The 18,142-nt window shown below is 43.4% G+C and overlaps 1 protein-coding gene across 1 annotated transcript in view; it reads right to left on the bottom strand.

Moving 5' to 3' along the window:
• Positions 1–18,142, bottom strand: part of dclk1a (doublecortin-like kinase 1a) — a 317,723-nt gene that overhangs the window by 160,601 nt on the left and 138,980 nt on the right. The gene's annotated exons all lie outside the window — the stretch shown is intronic.

The following is an 18,142-nucleotide window of genomic DNA, read 5'->3' as shown; positions in this document are numbered from 1 at the left end:
GAGGAAAGGTCCTTGATGAAGCAGCTGAAGATGGATGGGTCTAGGACACTAACCTGAGCAACTCCTGTAGCAATGTCCTGAGGCTGAGATGATTAGCCTCCAGCAACAACTATCTTTCTTTATGCCAGATATGACTCAAGCTACTGAAGAGCTTTCTCCTGTTCCCAATTGTCTTCAGTTCCACTAGGTCCCACAGTTGGTCGAATGCTGCCTCGATGTCATCTCAGCTCTAGAATTCTGCTGTTGTGTCCATGTTTGGACCAATAAATAGGTTTCATTTTAATATTTATCCACTTCTCTTTTAAAGACTATTTATGCAGTGATCACCCATGACTAAGGCATCTCAAGATCTAGCAGCCTCCTGAGCAAAATCATTTCTTGTGACTTCTCAGGTTTTTTTTGGTAATAATCTTCAATTAACACTTTATAGTTACCAGCTCACTGACCAGTAGAAATAGCACCTCTCTCAAAAATGTCAAAACCTCACATAATTTAGAGGCCTCCTCTTAACATTCTTTTCCAGAGGAATGAGCATCAGACTTTAAAGGCTCTGCTTATAACTAAAACTTCACACCCTTGGTATCATATTAGCATTTGCATGCTGTACTTTTTCACAATCTTGATATCCTTTCTGATGTAGTACACCCAAAAGTGAACACAACTTTCTAACTGCTACCCAGCCAATGACCTGTAAAGGTTTAACCAGACTTTAACTGGGTTCCGAAGTACAGTCATATTGGACTTGAAACATTAACTCTGTTTCTCGTTCCACAGATGCTGCCAGACCTGGGTTTTTCCAGCATTTTGTTTTCATTTTAACAAGGCTTTGTTGCTTTTATGCTGTGCCTTTGTTTTAAAACCTAGATGTCCTTTCTTTTCAATACAGCTTTATCAACTTGTTCTACTTTTAAAGTTTAGTGCATCTGAACTCCTTGGTCTTTCTTCATCCTTCTGTAGCCACTTACAGACCTCTTCACCATTAATCACTATTTTGATTTTGCCTGAAAATGTTGATACTAGCAACATAACAACAAAAGAAATACGAGCAGGAGTAGACCACACGGTCCCTTGAGCCTACTCCACCATTCAGTACGATCTTGGCCAATCTTCTGCCTTAATTTTCCTGCCCGCTTTCTATATCCTTCAATTCCATGAGAGATCAGGAAATTTATCAGTCTCAATCTTGAATATATTTAACGATGGAGCATCCACAACTCTCTACAGTATACAATTCCAAAGTTTCACAATGCTTTGAGTGGAGTGAAACATTTTTCATCTCAGTCCTAAATGATTGACCCTTTATCCTGAGATGTGCCCCTGTACTCAAGCTTCCCCAGTCAGGGAAAACAGCCTCCTAATGTCTACCCTTTCAAGCCCCTTCAGAATGCTGTAAGTTTCAATGAGATAATCTCTCATTCTTCTAAACTCCAGAGGGTATAGGCCCAATTTACTTAGGATAAACATTCTCATTCCAGGAAACAAACTGGTGAACCTGTGGTACAAGCTCCAAGGCAAGTTTATTCTTTTAATATGAAGAACCAAACTGCGCACAGTACTTTGGGTACAGTCTCACCGAAAAAATGCTTTAGGTCCTATAAAATTGTAGCAAGGCTTTCTTATTCTTGTATGCCAATCCACTTGCAATGAAGTCCAGCATGCCATTTGAACATAATAAGAACATAAGAAATAGGAGCAGGAGAAGGCCATTCAGCCCTTCGAGTCCGTTCCGCCATTCAATGAGATCATGGCTGATCTTCTACTTCAATACCATTTTCCTGCACTATTCCCGTATCCCTTGATGCTTTTAATATGTAGAAATCTAACAATCTCAGTCTCGAGCACACTCAATGACTGAGCCTGCACAGGCCTCTGGGGTAGAGGATTCCAAAGATTCACCACTCTGAGTGAAGAAATTCCTCCTCATCTTAGTTCTAAATGGCCTGCCTCTCATTCTGAGACTGTGTCCCCCTGGTTCTAGAAATCCACCCCCTGCCCATTATGCAGCCAAAGGAAATATCCTTCCTACAAGCCCTCTAAGAATTTTGTATGTTTGAATGAGATCACCTCTCATTCTTCTAAACTCCAGAGAATAAAGGCCCAGTCTATTTAATTGTTCCTCATAGGATAATCCCTCCATCCCAGGAATTATTTTGATGAACCTCTGTTGCACTCCATCTATGGCAAATATATCTTTCCTTGGGTAAGACGACCAAAACTACACACAATACTCCATGCATGGTGTTACCAAAGCTCTATATAATTGCAAGAAGACATCTTTACTCTTACACTCAAATCCTCTTGTAACAAAAGTCAACATACCATTTGCCTACTGCTTGTTGGACCTACATGTTAGCTTTCAGTGACTCATGCACAAAGACACTCAAGTCCCTTTGAATTTCAACACTTCCCAGCCTCTCACCATTCAAGAAATACTCTGTACTTCTGTTTTTCCCACCAAAGTGGATAACCTCACTTTTCTCCACACTGTATTCCATCTGCCAAATCTTTGCCCACTCACTTAGCCTCTCCAAATCCCCAAGTTCATTGCATCCTCCTCACAACTCATACTTCCACCTAGCTTTATGTCATCAGCAAATGGAAATATTACATTTAATCCCCACATCCAAACCATTGATATAGATTGTGAATAGCTGTGGCCCAAGCACTGATCCTTGTGGGTTTTTTAAATTCACTCACGGGATGTGGGCTTCACTGGCTGGACCAGCATTTATTGCCCATCCCTAGTTGCCCTTGAGAAGGTGATGATGAGCTGCCTTCTTGAACCGCTGCAGTCCATGTGGTGTAGGTACACCCACAGTGCTGTTAGGAAGGGAGTTCCAGGATTTTGACCCGGCGACAGTGAAGGAACGGCGACATATTTCCAAGTCAGGATGGAGAGTGTCTTGGAGGGGAACCCCCAGCTGGTGGTATTCCCATCTATTTGCTGCCCTTGTCCTTCAAGATGGTTGTCGTAGTGGGTTTGGAAGATGCTGTCGAAGGAGCCTTGGTGAATTCCTGTAGTGCATCTTGTAGATGGTACACACTGCTGCTACTGTGTGTTGGTGGTGGAGAGAGTGAATGTTTGTGGATGTGGTGCCAATCAAGCGGGCTGCTTTATCTTGGATGGTATCAAACTTCTTGAGGGAGCTGCACTCATCCAGGCTAGTGGAGAGTATTCCAACACATTCCTGTCTTGTGCCTTGTAGATGATGGACAGGCTTTGGGGAGTCAGGAGGTGAATTACTCGTCACAGGATTCCTAGCCTCTGGCCTGCTCTTGTAGCCACAGTATTTAAATGTACAGTTTCTGGTCAATGGTAACCCCCAGGATATTGATAGCGGGGGATTCAGTGATGGTAATGCCATTGAAAATCAAGTGACGATGATGGTTAGATTCTCTCGTGTTGGAGATGGTCTTTGCCTGACACTTGTGTGACGCGAATGTAATTTGCCACTTGTCAGCCCAAGCCTGGATATTGTCCAGGTCTTGCTGCATATGGACATGGGCTGCTTCAGCATTTGATGAGTCGTGAATGGTGCTGAACACTGTGCAATCATCAGTGAACATCCCCACTTCTGACCTTATGATGGAAGGAAGGTCATTGCTGAAGCAGCTGAAGATGGTTGGACTGAGAACAGTAGCCTGATAAACTCTTACAGTCATGTCCTGGAGCTGAGATGACTGACATCCAACATCCACAGCCACAACCATCCTCCTTTGTGTGTTAGGTATGACTCCAACCGGTGGAGAGTTTTCCCCCTGATTCCCATTGACTCCAGTTTTGCTAGGGCTCCTTGATGCCACATTCGGTCAAATGCTGCCTTTATGTCAAGGGCAGTCACTTTCACCTCACCTCAGGAGTTCAGCTCTTTTGTCCATGTTTTAACCAAGGCTGTGATCAGGTCAGGAGCTAAGTGGTACTGGCGGAACCCAAACTGGCATCAGTGAGCAGGTTATTGCTAAGCAAGTGTCATTTGATAGCACTGTTGATGACCCCTTCCATTACTTTACTGATGATCGAAAGTAGACTGATGGAGCAGTAATTGGCCAGGTTGGTTTTTCCTGCTTTTTGTGTACAGAACATGCCTGGGCAATTTTGCACATAGCCGGGTAGATCCCAGTGTTGGAGCTGTACTGAACAGCTTGGCTAGGGACGCGGCAAGTTCTGGAGCACAAGTCTTCAGTATTATTGCCGGAATATTGTCAGGGCCCATAGCCTTTGCAGTATCCAGTGCCTTCAGCTGTTTCTTGATATCACGTGGAGTGAATTGAATTGGCTGAAGACTGGCATCTGTGATGCTGGGGACTTAGGGAGGAGGCAGAGATGGATCATCCACTGGGCACTTCTGGCTGAAGATTGTAGCAAATGCTTCAGCCTTATCTTTTGCGCTGATGTGCTGGGCTCCCCCACCATTGAGTATGGGGATATTTGTGGAGCCTCGTCCTCCAGTGAGTTGTTTAATTGTCCACCACCATTCACGATTGGACGTGGCAGATCTGATCCGTTGGTTGTGGGATTGCTTAGCTGTCTATCACTTGCTGCTTACACTGCTTGGCATGCAAGTAGTCCTGTGTTGAAGCTTCACCTGGTTGACACCTCATTTTTAGGTATGCCTGGTGCTGCTCCTGGCATACCCTCCTGCACTCTTCATTGAACCAGGATTGATCCCCTGGCTTGATGGTAATGGTTGAGTGGGGGATATGCCAGGCCATGAGGTTACAGATTGTGTTTGAGTACAATTCTGCTGCTGCTGATGGCCCATAGCACCTCATGGATGCCCAGTCCTGAGTTGCTCGATCTGTTCAAAATCTATCCATTTAGCATGGTGGTAATGCCACACAACATAATGGCGGGTATCCTCAATGTGAAGGTGGGACTTCGTCTCCACAACGACTGTACAGTGGTCACTCCTACCGATACTGTCATGGACAGATGCAACTGCGGCAGGCAGGTTGGTGAGGATGAGGTCAAGTATGTTTTTCCCCCGTGTTGGTTCCCTCACCACCTGCCACACACCCTATCTAGCAGCTATGTCCTTTAGGACTCGGCCAGCTTGGTCAGTAGAGCTGCTGCCGAGCCATTCTTGGTGATGGACATTGAAGTCCCCAACTCAGAGTACATTCTGCACCCTTGCCACCCTCACTGTTTCCTCCAAGTGGTGTTCAACATGCAAGATCACTGATTCATCAGCTGAGGGAGGGCAGTACATGGTAATCCGCAGGGGGTTTTCTTGCCCATGTTTGACCTGATGCGTTGAGAATTCATGAGGTCCAGAGTTGATGTTGAGAGGTCCCAGGGCAACTCCCTCCCAACTGTATACCACTGTGCTGCCACCTCTTCTCGGTCTATCCCGCTGGTGGGTCTCTTGATTACTAGTCCAGTGACAATATCACTACACCATCACGTCCCACACTAGCCACGGTCTGCCAACCTGAAAATGACCCATTAATTCCTGCTGTCTGTTTTCTGTCCATTAACCAGTTCTCAATCCATGCCAGTATATTCCTCCCAATCCCGTGCTCTAATTTTGTTTGGTAACCTCTTGTGTGGGACCTTATCAAAAGCTTTCTGAAAATCTAATATACCACATCTGCCAGCTTCCCCTTATCTATTCTGCTAGTTACATCCTCAAAAAATTCCAACAGTTTTGTTAAACATGATTTCCCTTTCATAAATCAATGCTGACTCTGCCCAATTCTACCATTATTTTGGAGGCGTTCTGTTGTCACATCTTTTATTATAGATTCTAGCATTTTCCCTACAACTGATGTTGGTCTCACTGGTCTGTAGTTTCCAGTTTTCTCTCTCCCTCCTTTCTTAAATAGTGGGGTTACATTTGCTACCTTCCAGCCAATGGGAACCATTCCAGAGTCTATAGAATTTTGAAAGATGACCACCAATACACTTACTATCTCTACAATCACTTCTTTCTACACTCTGGGATGTACTTTTCCTTTTTACATACTTAGAGAAGCTTATGTTTCTCGCTAATTTACTCTCATTTTATTTTCCCTTTCTCATTTTCTCTCTTGGTCCTCCTTTGCAGAATTCTAAAACACTCCCAAACCTCAGGCTTACCTTTCACTGGCCTTCCTTGTTGCCTGCTGTTTCTGCATGCTAATTTTGTGTTCCTTGTCTATCTGAGCATCAGCGTTTACAAGTTTCACGCCATATTAAAAAAAAATCTGCTTTTCTATTCTTACCACTAAAATGAATAACCTCACATACACTTCCTCACATTATACTCCATCTGTCAGCTTGCTGCCCACCCACTAAACCTATCTGTTGGAGCCCATTTTTGTCCTGCTACAGCTTACCGTTCCACCTAACTTTTTATTATCAACAAACTTAGATACAATACTTTTGGTTTCTTGGTGTAAGTAATTAATACAGATTTTAAATTGCTGAGGCCCCAGCACTAATCCTTGTGGCACTCCACTAGTCACAGCCTGCCAACTTGAAAAGGTCCCGTTTATCCCCATTCTCTGCTTCCTATCCACACGACCTCCTGGGCACACCTACTTCCGGTACAAGGACACCTTTAAGAAAGATATGAAGATGGCAGACATTGACACTGACAACTGAGAGACAGTCGCTGACGGCTGTGACCTGGATGCCCCCTGTTTGGAAGAGGCAAACAGAAATGAGAAGCTCAGCTGGCCGAGAAGGGGGACCAGAGAAAACAGAGGCCAACGAATCATGCACCATCTCAGCCCACTGTCTTCCTCTGCAGAAAATGCAGCAGAGACTACCATGCCGGTATGAGTCTCTTGAGCCACAGCAGGCAATACTTAACACAGAGTTGACCACCATGATGCAAACATAATGTCTTAAGTGATGGAAGGCTGCCACCAAATGTTCCAGGTAACAGTCGCAAAAGCATTCTACAAACTCATATTCCAGACTACAGCAATGATGACAGTTCAAGAAAGTACTTCATTGATTGTAAAGCACTTTGGAGCATTCTGTGGTTGTGAAAGGCACGATACAAATGCACATCCTTTTTCCTCATTTTGAAAATTTCCAAATGTTTCGCTACAGTCAAAACGGTCTTTTTAGCTTTCCACTTTATCTTTAATTTATGCTTTCACAGGATGTGTGTGTCACTGGCTAAGCCAGCCTTTTTATTGCTCTTGAGAAAGTGGTGGTGAGCTGCCTTCTTGAACCGCTGCATTCCATGTGTGTGGGTATACATACAGTGCTGTTAGGGAGGGAGTTCAAGGATTTTGACCCAGTGACAGTGAGGGTCAGTGATGGCGTGTGGCTTGGAGAGGAACTTGCAGGTGGTGGTGTTCCAGTGCATTTGCTGCCCTTGTCCTTCTAGGTGGTAGATGTCGCAGGTTTGGAAGGTGCTGTTCAAGGAGTCTTGGTGAATTACCGTAGTGCTTCTTATAGAAGGTATGCACTGCTGCCACTGTGCATCAGTGGTGGAGGAAGTGGATGTTGAAAGTGGCCTTTGGGATGCCAGTCAAGTGAGCTGTTTTGTCCTGGATGATGTCATGCTTCAAGTGTTGTTGGAGCTGCACTCACCCAAGCAAGTGGAAAATATTCCATCATACTTGTACCTTGTAGGTGATGGACAGGCTTGGGGGAGTCAGCAGGAGAGTCACTCTCAGCAGAAGTCCCAGTCTCTGACCTACTTTTTGTAGCCACAGTATTTATATGGCTGGTCCAGTTCAGTTTCTGGTCAATGGTAACCCCCAGGATGTTGATAGGGGGGGATTCAGCGATGGAAATGCCATTGAATGTCAAGAGGAGATGGTTGGATTCTCTCTTGTTGGAGATAGACATTGCCTGACACTTGTGTAGCACAAATGTTACTTGGCACTTATCAGCCCAAGCCTGATTGTTGTCCAGATCTTGCTGCATATGAACACGGACTGCTTCAGTATCTGAGGAGTCATGAATAGTGCTGAATATTGTGCAATCATCAGTGAACATCTCCACTTCTGACCTTATGATGGAAGGAAGGTCATTGATGAAGCAGCTGAAGATGGTTGGGCCTATGGACACTACCCTGAGGAACTCGTGCAGTCATGTCCTGGAGCTGAGATGACCGACCACCACAACCATCTTCCTTTGTGCTAGGTATGACTCCAACCAGCGGAGAGTTTTACTCTTATTCACATTAACCCCAGCTTTGCTAGGGCTCCTTGCCACACTTGATCAAATACTGCCTTGATGTCAAGGGCAGTCACTCTCACCTCACCTCTGGAGTTCAGCTCTTTTGTCCATGTTTGGACTAAGGATGCAATGACCTCAGGAGCTGAGTAACCCTGGCGGAATCCAAACTGAGCATCAGTGAGCAAGTTATTGCTGAGCAAGTGCCGCTTGATAGCACCTTCGAGGGTCCCTTCCATCGCTTTACTGATGATCGAGAGCAGACAGATGGGGCGGTAATTGGCCGGGTTGTATGTGTCCTGCTTTTTGTGCACTGGACATACCTGGGCAATTTTCTAAATTGCCGGGTGGGTGAGTTATCTTTTCATTGTGCAAAATTGTTCTTTTTCTAATCAAGTCCTTTTCTCAATCGTAGGCTGCACCCTCTCCTTCTCAATTTTTATATGCCCCTGTTTCCTGCATGCCCCTTACTCTTATATTATCTACTTGCCCCATTTATTTTCCTGTAACTTAAATCCTTCCAGGTTAGACTTCAGACATGCTAATTTAGAAAGCAGTCCCTACAGATTATAAAAACCCTTCTGTTCTTTTCCACTGATATTTACAACAGTCTACATTTGGATAATTAAAGTCACACATTATTAGGGCCTTACTGATCCTACAGCTTCCTCTAATTTGTTTCTATATTTCATCCTCTATTTATGGTCTGTAATAAATATTCAACGGATTAACAGATCCTTTCCAATTGCTTAATTCTAAACCCCAATTCCTACATCATCCTTACATCCAAGTACTGCAATATATACTCTATCCTTTCTGAATATTTTATAACAAGAAACGTTTAGCTCCCAGTGCTGCCCTAGCATAAGCAATGTCCCTATTAATGATATTATATCATAACTCCATAGAAACATGATAATCTAATTTACTAGTTTTATTTAGAATGTTTTGTGCATTTATATACAATTCAAACCCACTTCTGTTTAGCAATGCTACTCTTTTTCATTTCCCCTCCTGATCAGTTGTTCAGCTGTCCTACGCCTTCTGTAACCTTTGCTTTCCTATTTGCTTCATCTTATTTTTATCCTTCCCCCGCCATATTACTTCAAACCTTTCACCATCTCCTGAATTATTCTTCCACTGAGAAGGCTAGTCCCAGCCTTGTTCAGGTCAAGCCTACCCATCCTGTCCCAGAACTGATACCAGGAAGTTTCCCTCCGACCTATTTCTCTAGTCGCTCTCTCATCTCCATTAACTTACTACTTAGCATGGAGCAGTCACAATAGTCCTGAAATTACTTCAAGGGGAGAATTTTCCTGTCAAGGTGGTGTTGGACGGGAGTGGGCGTGGGCGCGCGCGCAGCTGATCGCCAGTCGCGATCGGCTGCACGCCGCCATTTTATGTGGGTGGGCCAATTAAGGCGCGTCCAGCATGACGCTGAGCACTCCCTGTGCAGGCGGGGGGAATAGGCTGAGTCAGGGCCTGCACCCTTTCGCCCTTGCGCATGAAAGAGTGCAGAAATCTCCCTGAGGCAGATTAGTTTGACTTTTCAAAATTTTAATAAAGAATATGTTTTAAGACATGTCCGCTCACGTGACAGTGTCACATGAGCTGGGACATGTCAATGAACTTTAATTAAAACTTTCATTCAATTTATAAACACTTCATGAAACCTCACTCTTTCATGAGAAATGCAAAGGCCGCCTGGGCTCTTCACCTGACCGCCAACCTTAAGGTTGGACAGGCGGCTCCGTTAAGTATTTTGATTACTATTTAAATAGCCTTAATAGGTTTTTGACAATTTGGCGGGCGCACAAATGACTCCGGTGCGTGCCCGCCAAACTGAAAATCTGAATGACGCGCAGCGACGTCAGGACACACGCCCAACATCACCACGTGTCATTTTACGCATCAGCGAGCAGACCCCACCCCCCTTGCTGTCCCGAAGATTCTGGCCCAAGATCCTGTTCTTTAATATGTCACCTAACTTTTAAAATTCCTTTTGCAGAACTTTGGCATACAGGTATTTAGGAAGCAATGAATTCATTTTTTGCCAGTGAAAGCAATTTTATTTTCTTCCCATAGATAGTCAAGCAGTAGCAATGGCAAGGCACTGTAATTTTATAGAATGGCAGCACTGAAAATTGAAGGTCTCTTGTCCAATACCATCACTTATCACAACAGGAAAGGATTTTAATCTCTTCATCTGCAGTTCACTTGCAACTGACAGGACTGTGTAGTAAGTGAATCCTACATCCGAGAGGTGTGGCGATGCCCTTATTTTAAGGCAGTCCAATATGCAATCGCTGTGACCTAGAAAATCAAATCTCTGGATGGGGCCCAGAAAACTAAGGCCATCCTCTGCAGTTATGCCTGGTTGATATTCCAGGGGATGGGCCCCAACTGGGCCCAAAAGTTTCAGAGTTTAGCATTGCCTGTTTAGCAGAAACAGGAAGCAAAGCTTCTGAAGCCTCATTTCTACTTAACATGTGATGTTATGATAAATATAATGGTTATAATAACCAGCCTTCCAGAATAACTTATAATTGTTTCATATGAGCTTTTTTTTAAAAATATGCTTATCTCAGCATTGCTTCAGTAAAGCCCTTGAAGCTTAGGTTTCTTCTAATATGGCTTGAATCTTAAGTAATAAAGCATGATGCTTGCCCCTGTTCACTTGAGTTTTGCTCCGCACAGCACCGGAAGTACAGCTATGTAATAAAACAGAGCCTTGCGCTGCAGTAGGTGTTTAATTCTCTCCAGGCAGCTATATTAAGAAGTGTTTCAAACCCACACACACATATATAGCTTGTTACTGAATAATTGTATTTTGACACTAAACTATTTTTAGATGGTGTAAATTGAGTGAATTTCTTCTATAACAGCCCTATATTTTAAACTATTTTTAAGTTTTAAACACAGGAAAAGTTTCCACCTTCATTCTATTATTGTCTTTAAATCACACTATTGAGCAGCTCTCTGGGCTGGGTCGTGCGAGCTGAATTGATGCCAGCCGCACCCCCAAAGACATGCTCTACGGGCGAGCTTGTAATCAGCATGAGACCAACAGGTTGCCCATATCTGCGACACAAGGATGTCTGCAAGCGAGACTTCAAGTTGACCAGGATTGGAATTGATGCATGTGAAGTCTTGGCTGCTGACCAAGGTGACAAGCAGTCAGGAAGGGTGTGGAAAAAGCAGAGGACAAAAGAAAAGACCAGGTGGCAGAAAAGAGCGCCCAAGATAAAAAAAGTCAACCTCAGGCCAATGCTATTCCTCTGTGCCAGCTGCAGAAGGGACTGCCATTCACAAATCGGCCTCTACAGCCACAACAGACAACGTCTAATCCAGAAGTGAAGCACACCCTGGGTGCAGTCCATCGTCTCCCGAGACAGACAGACGCCATTGTGGAGCTATGAAAGCACATTTATTTTCTACACATTTAGGGATATTTCCTTCAAACACAACTCTGCTGTATAAATATACTGATATACAGAAAAAAGACCATTTACAAATTTGAGATGGAGTATGCACCTCATACTTCTATGTGAGAATGAAATCCTCATGGTAGGAATGATATGTCCATGTGAAATGATTGTTTCATAATGAAACTTGGTGGCATTAATGACATTCATAAAAGAAATAAAAGTGTCCTCTCGAGCTACTCTTTATTCAATAGAATTTATGAAACCGATTTTTTTAAAATATTGCTAATGCAGCTTAGGTGACAATGCGAATCTAAACATGTGACTTGTTATTATGGAATTAAGCTTAGATTTTGAATTAGCCTTAGAGCTAGAGCCGAAGAGTCGGCAGAGAATGCAGCCCCACTTATACCAGCTGCCCTGCAGCTATCTAACGCTTGGCAGGGCATTAACCCCTAAGGGTGACATTTCTGCCCCCATCTGGGGAGGAAGTCCCGCCTTAGAGAACTGCCAGCCAATCAGGTGGCTGACAGCACTCTAGTCCCAGCAGCCCCGGGTACGAGCGATGGCCACTGCCGGCACTAGAGCCAGTCTCTGAAGGAGAGGAGCTAATGCAGGCCAGACGGAAGCTAAGTCTGATGTATCAGTGGGGCCTGGCTGGCAGGCTCCAGTGAGGGGAGTAAGGGTGTTGGGTGTTCTGAAGAAGAGTCATACGGACTCAAAATGTTAACTTTGTCTTTCTCTCCACAGATGCTGTCAGATCTGCTGAGTTTTTCCAGCAATTTTTGTTTTTGTTTCAGATTCCAGCATCCGCAGTATTTTGCTTTTATATAAGGGTATCGGTGGGGCCAACTCGAGGGGCAGGGCAGGCAGGAAGATTATAGGGGGAAGGGGGGTGGCATATGACCTTGGCCATTAATTGGCCACTTAAGGGACTCAATAGGCCCAAGTATAGGCAGGCCACCTGATTCCTCCACCATCTCCCATAAAACGGGAGACAGGTCAGGTGCAGGCAGGTAGGTGGCAAGCAGGCCACATACTACACTTTACAAGCACCTTCAAACCTGGGGAGCATAAAATTTCACCCTAGTTTTTGAGAATTTCTTTGCTGAGTAATGTTTTCTATGACTCAGCTACCTACAACTAAGAAAGCCCTTTTCTTGCGCATCACTTCACATTGGATCTTAGCAACAGACAAGAATTCCTATGTTTAACACGTGACAGCCTTTGACCCTGAAGCAATGACAGTAAGGAAAATTTGTAATTACTTTAAAATGTTTGGGGAAATATGTAGTTGTTCTAATAATGTTTGAGAAGGACTTTTAACAGTTTGTATCAATTGTAAAGGGATCATTATAATTTTGGATAAGAAGAAATGCTGGTCCATGTGACCTGGCAGCCTTTGACCTGGAAGCAGTTCCAACAGGAAGGAAGTTAAAATATGAATGCCAAGTGGAGAGAGCCAAGAACTGAGATAACAAAAAAACAGAAGAGCTGACTGCTGCCTGTGGACAATTGGGCAAGTCCTTGAAGACAAGGAGCTAGAATTCTACTTGGAAGAAATGTGCAGCTGAACTTGGAATTCTACTTGAAAGAACTGTGTGGCTGGAACTGGGACCATATAGGCATTTGGGGTGCTTATAAGATTTGTAAGATAGCCTTTGTGGTGTCTGCTATTCCATGTGTAATTTATAGTTCATGATTTGTCTGTTAATTTATGTTTAACTTATGTCCATTCTGATTCATGTTAAAGTAGATGTTACAAAAAGTGAAACCTTGTTCCGTAAATTTCTTCATTTGGGCACAGTTCGGTAAATTTGGTTCTTTTGCTTTACAGCTTCCCATGGGGATCGTAACACACAAAATCCCTTTTCCAAAATTTTATCCTTTCTTTAGGGGAACCACTTAATCTTCAATTTGCTTTTTTCATACTACCCATATAAAGAACCTCAAAAATGATTTATACTCACACCATTTGTTAACATGGAATTATTAAAAATTAATTTAGCCGTTTGGTAGTACAGAATTTGAAATTTGAAAAAAAGAGACATTTTTGTTGAAGCTTTTTGTCTTGCGCTCATCAGGACAATTCATAAGAAAATGCCAACGTCAGGGGAAATAACATATTTATTAGGCATGAGAAGAGCGTGCTGATTGGTTGGAAAATGGACTGTATGAGAAGAGCGTGCTGATTGGTTGGAAAATGGACTGTATGAGAAGAGAGTGCTGATAGGTTGACAAATGCCAGTGATGCTAGGTTTCCAGGCCACATGTCCCAAAAACTAGCAGATCCTATCAAACAGCATGTCCCTTCCGCTGTCCGCAATGAGCAAGGTTTGGACCATACCCAGCCAACCCATGCTTACAAAACTCAAAACAGAGTGTCCAACATTAGATGCGTTTCCATGTTGGACAACATTTGCTAAAAATTACGCTAACAACCAATTTAAGATTGTCAGTCAGGCTCGCAATGTGGCGCATTTGTGTGTACTGGAAGTTACATATATTAATATACGGGGCCCTGTTCTTTGCAGACAGGAAGAATGTGTACACGTATTGCACCTGTTTCAGCTAAACAAAATAAGTGACATCCATTTGCTAGTTCATTCCCCAGGGCAATGTCTTGGCCGATTGGAGTCAAGCTGCCTGGTTTAAACTTCAAACAATGCTTGGCAGTTAACTGTCAATCACCATCCACCATTCTCTATGGCATTGCCTCTACCAATCAGAGTCCACTTGCCAACCAAACAGCACTCTCTTCTCAATGTAAATATGTGGTTTCCCTGACACTGGCACTTTCTTGCAAATTGTCCTGATGAATGCAAGATGAAAAGCTTTAACAAAAATATCTTTTTCAGCAATACTCAAATATTAATTTGCATATTCCTATTCCATACACTTGCACTGATTTCTTTTATTTCTGCAGAAATTGTGACCACAATTTTTCAAATATCCACATATAATATAAAGTAAGAACGTGCTGAAAATACTCAGATCAGGCAGCATCTGTGGCAAATATGAAAGTTGTATCTAAGGAGTGGAAGGTTTCCAATATGATGCATTTATTGAACAAAGGGAGAAAGTTATAAACAGGGGAAACTACAGACTAGACCAGCCAACATCAACAGTGGATAAACTTTCAGAGGTCATGATACAGAACAAAATTTGTACTGGCTTAGAAAGATTTTGATTATTAGGAACAGCCAACACAGGTTTATAAAAGGCAAGTCGGGAATTAACAGAGTATAATCATAAAGAAAATGCTGTATGCATGAATTTTTAAAAGCCATGCGATGAGGTGCTGCATAAGAGTTTTTTTTTATAAAATTAAAGCACATGCTATTAAAGAGAATGTAACAGGATCATCTTATTGGATGGCAGAGCCTGCTCAAGGGGCCAAATGGCCTATCCCTGCTATTTTTTTAATGTTCTTATGAACTTGGTTAAGGGTCAGAAAACTGATAGCAGCAGTTAATAGATATCTTCTTGATTGGCAGGTTTTACAGTGGTGTCCCACAGAGACTATTTTTATGATCACTGCACTTATAATATATATTAGATATGGACCTGGAGGAAAAATAAGGGGAAGAAATATAAACTAAATGATGAAATTTTAAATGGAGTAGAAAATCAAAGAGACTTCAGGGTTTAGATTTTTTCTTTTAAATTTGTTCAAGGGATGTGCACTTCACCAGCAAGGCAAACATTTGTTGCCCATTCCAACGGCCTTTGAGAAAATGGTGGCAAGCATCCTTCTTGAACCATTGTCCTCCATGTGGTGTAGGTACACCCACAGTGCTGTTAGGAAGGGAGTTCCAGGATTTCGGCCCAGCGACAGTTAAGGAACGTTGATATAGTTTCAAGTTAGGATTGTGTATGGCTTGGATGGGAACTTTCGGATGCTGGTGTTCCCATCTGTCTGCTGGGAGTAAACGTTTAAGGTGGTAGATGGGGTGCCAGTCAAGTGGACTGCTTTGTCCTGGATAGTGTCAAGCTTCTTGAGTATTATTGGAGCTGACTCATCCAGGCAAGTAGAGAGTATTCCATCACACTCCTGATTTGTGGATGGTGGACAAACTTTGGGGAGTCAGGAGGCGAGTTACTCACTGCAGGATTCCCAGCCTCTGACCTGCCCTTGTAGCACCTTCCACGACTGCCATCACCGAGAAGGACAAGGGCAGCAGATGCATGGAAACACCACCATCTGCAAGTGCCCCTCCAACACCATCCTGATTTGGAACTATATAGCCATTCCTTCATTGTTGCTGGGTCAATTTCCTGAAACTCCTTTCCTAACAGCATCGTGGGTGTACCTACACCACATGGACTGCAGCGGTTCAAGAAGGCAGCTCACCACCACCTTCTCAAGCTCATTTAGGGATGGGCAATAAATGCTGGCCTAGGCAATGGCGCCCACATCCTGTGAACAAATATTTTTAAAAGTTACAGTATTTATATGGCTGGTCAAGTTAAGTTTCTGGTCAATGGTAACCCCCAGTATTGATGGTGGGAGATTCCTTAATGGTAATTTTGTTGAACGTCAAAGAGAAATGGTTAGATTCTCTATTGTTCGAGATGATCATTGAATATCGCTCATGTGACCCAAATGTTACCTCCCACTTATCATCCCAAGCCTGAATGTCATCCAGATCTTGCTGCATGCGGGAATGGTCTGCTTCATTGAGGAGTTATGAATGGTACTGAACACTGTGCATTCATCAGAGGACATCTCCCCTTCTGGCCTTATGATGGAGACAAGGTCATTGATGAAGCAGCTGAGGATGGTTGGTCCTAGAACATGCACTGAGGAACTCCTGCAGTGATGTCCTTGGGCTGAAATAATTGGCTTCCAAAAAGCACAACCTTTTTCCTTTGTGCCAAGTATGACTCTAAACAGCAGAGTGTTCTTGCTGAGATTCCCATTGACTTCAATGTTGCTAGGGTTCCTTGCAGCCGCCCTCGGTCAAAGAAATGCCTTGATGTCAAATGTAGGGACTCTGACCCACTTCCTGAATTCAGCTCTTCTGTTCTTGTTTGGACTAGAGCTGTAATGTGGTCTCATCCACAGCAGATAGGAAACTGTTTAACCTAAACTGCAGTTTGTAGGTTAAACAGTTTCCCATCTGTTCTGTAGATAAGACCCCATTACAGCTCTAGTGAACCTTATAGTGAATCCCAGTCACAGAGCTTCAGTGTGTGCGCTCACTCAGAAATTGAGGTCCAGGTCATTGTCGACTCTTTCTCTGGAGCATATGAGAAAATGGGTCTTTCGCAAAACACCCAAAAAACTAAGGTCCTCTTCCAACCAGCTCCTAAAGGAAATCATCTCTCCCCAATCGATTAAATCAGTGGCAAGTCCTGGATAAAGTGGACAATTTTACATATCTTGGGAGCCTCCTTTTGGCGAAGGTAAACATGGATAACAAAATTCATCATCGCCTCCAATGTGTCAGGTCAGCCTTCAGCCAACTGAGGAAAAAGATATTTGAGAACCAGGATCTCAAACCTGAGATTAACGTCATGGTTTACCACACAGTAATGATCCCTGCACTCCTATTATATGCTTCGGAGACTTGGACAACCTACAGCAGGTACCTCAAGGAACTGGAGAAGTATCACCAGTGGCACCTTCACAAGATCCTCCAAATCCAGTAGCAGGAAAGGCAATCCAAAAGCAACATTATCTCCCAAACCATCTTGCCCAGCATTGAGGCATTAATCACTGAAAACCAGCTCCTCTGGGTGAAATATGTCGTTTGTATGCCTGACACTAGACTCCCAAAGAAACTGCTTTACTTGGAATCCAGTCATGGCAGGAGAATCCCAGATGATAGTGGAAATACTTTAGAGATGTCCTCAGAGAATCCCTGAAGAAGTCAAATCTGCCTGCTGACTCATGGGAGAACCCTGGCTTGTGACCAGCCAAAATGGAGAAGGTTCATTCGGGAAGGCACTGGACACCTTGAGACACTTTGTCGGGAATGTGCAGAGGCAAGTGGTGGTGTCGGAGGGAGCACATGAACCTCCAAACAACTCATCTATGAAACCCTTCCAGCACTGCCTGCCCCACACATGAGGCAGAGCCTGCAGATAGTGCATTGGACTCATTAGCCATATCAGAAGATTGGTTGCAATATATATTTGCTCCATTAATGATGCTGTAACCCTCCCCTCAATAAACAGGCTGATTCCTGACTCTGCCCTCTCCAAAATTCAGACATCTCCTGCTAACAATTCCAGCTTCTAGGCATTCTCAATATTTTTCAATTTAAATGTGTTTGGTTCAGTTCAAAAGCAAATTGTTTGCTTTCAGGCCTGTACCTATACAGCATAAATTTCATTTAAATTTTGGAGGTGCTCAGGAGTCCTGAATTGCCCACTGTGATATAGGGATAAATCAAAAGTCAGTTAAAAAGATCTCATCTCCCCGGGTTGCTATGATGTGGAATGTATCTAATTCCTCATGAACCCTTGGGTTCCTTTGATGGTTAGATAAATGAATAGATGGACAGATAAATTGCTTTCTTATTGGGAGGAGGAGGAGGAAGGGCTCAGAATGACCACCCATGAGTTTCTCTTCACTGTGTAAGCACTC

Source organism: Cetorhinus maximus, chromosome 7, assembly GCF_964194155.1.
Source record: "Cetorhinus maximus chromosome 7, sCetMax3.hap1.1, whole genome shotgun sequence".
NCBI lineage: Eukaryota > Metazoa > Chordata > Chondrichthyes > Lamniformes > Cetorhinidae > Cetorhinus > Cetorhinus maximus.
Note: the sequence above shows the minus strand (reverse complement) of the source record. Positions and strands in the feature narration are given on the sequence as shown.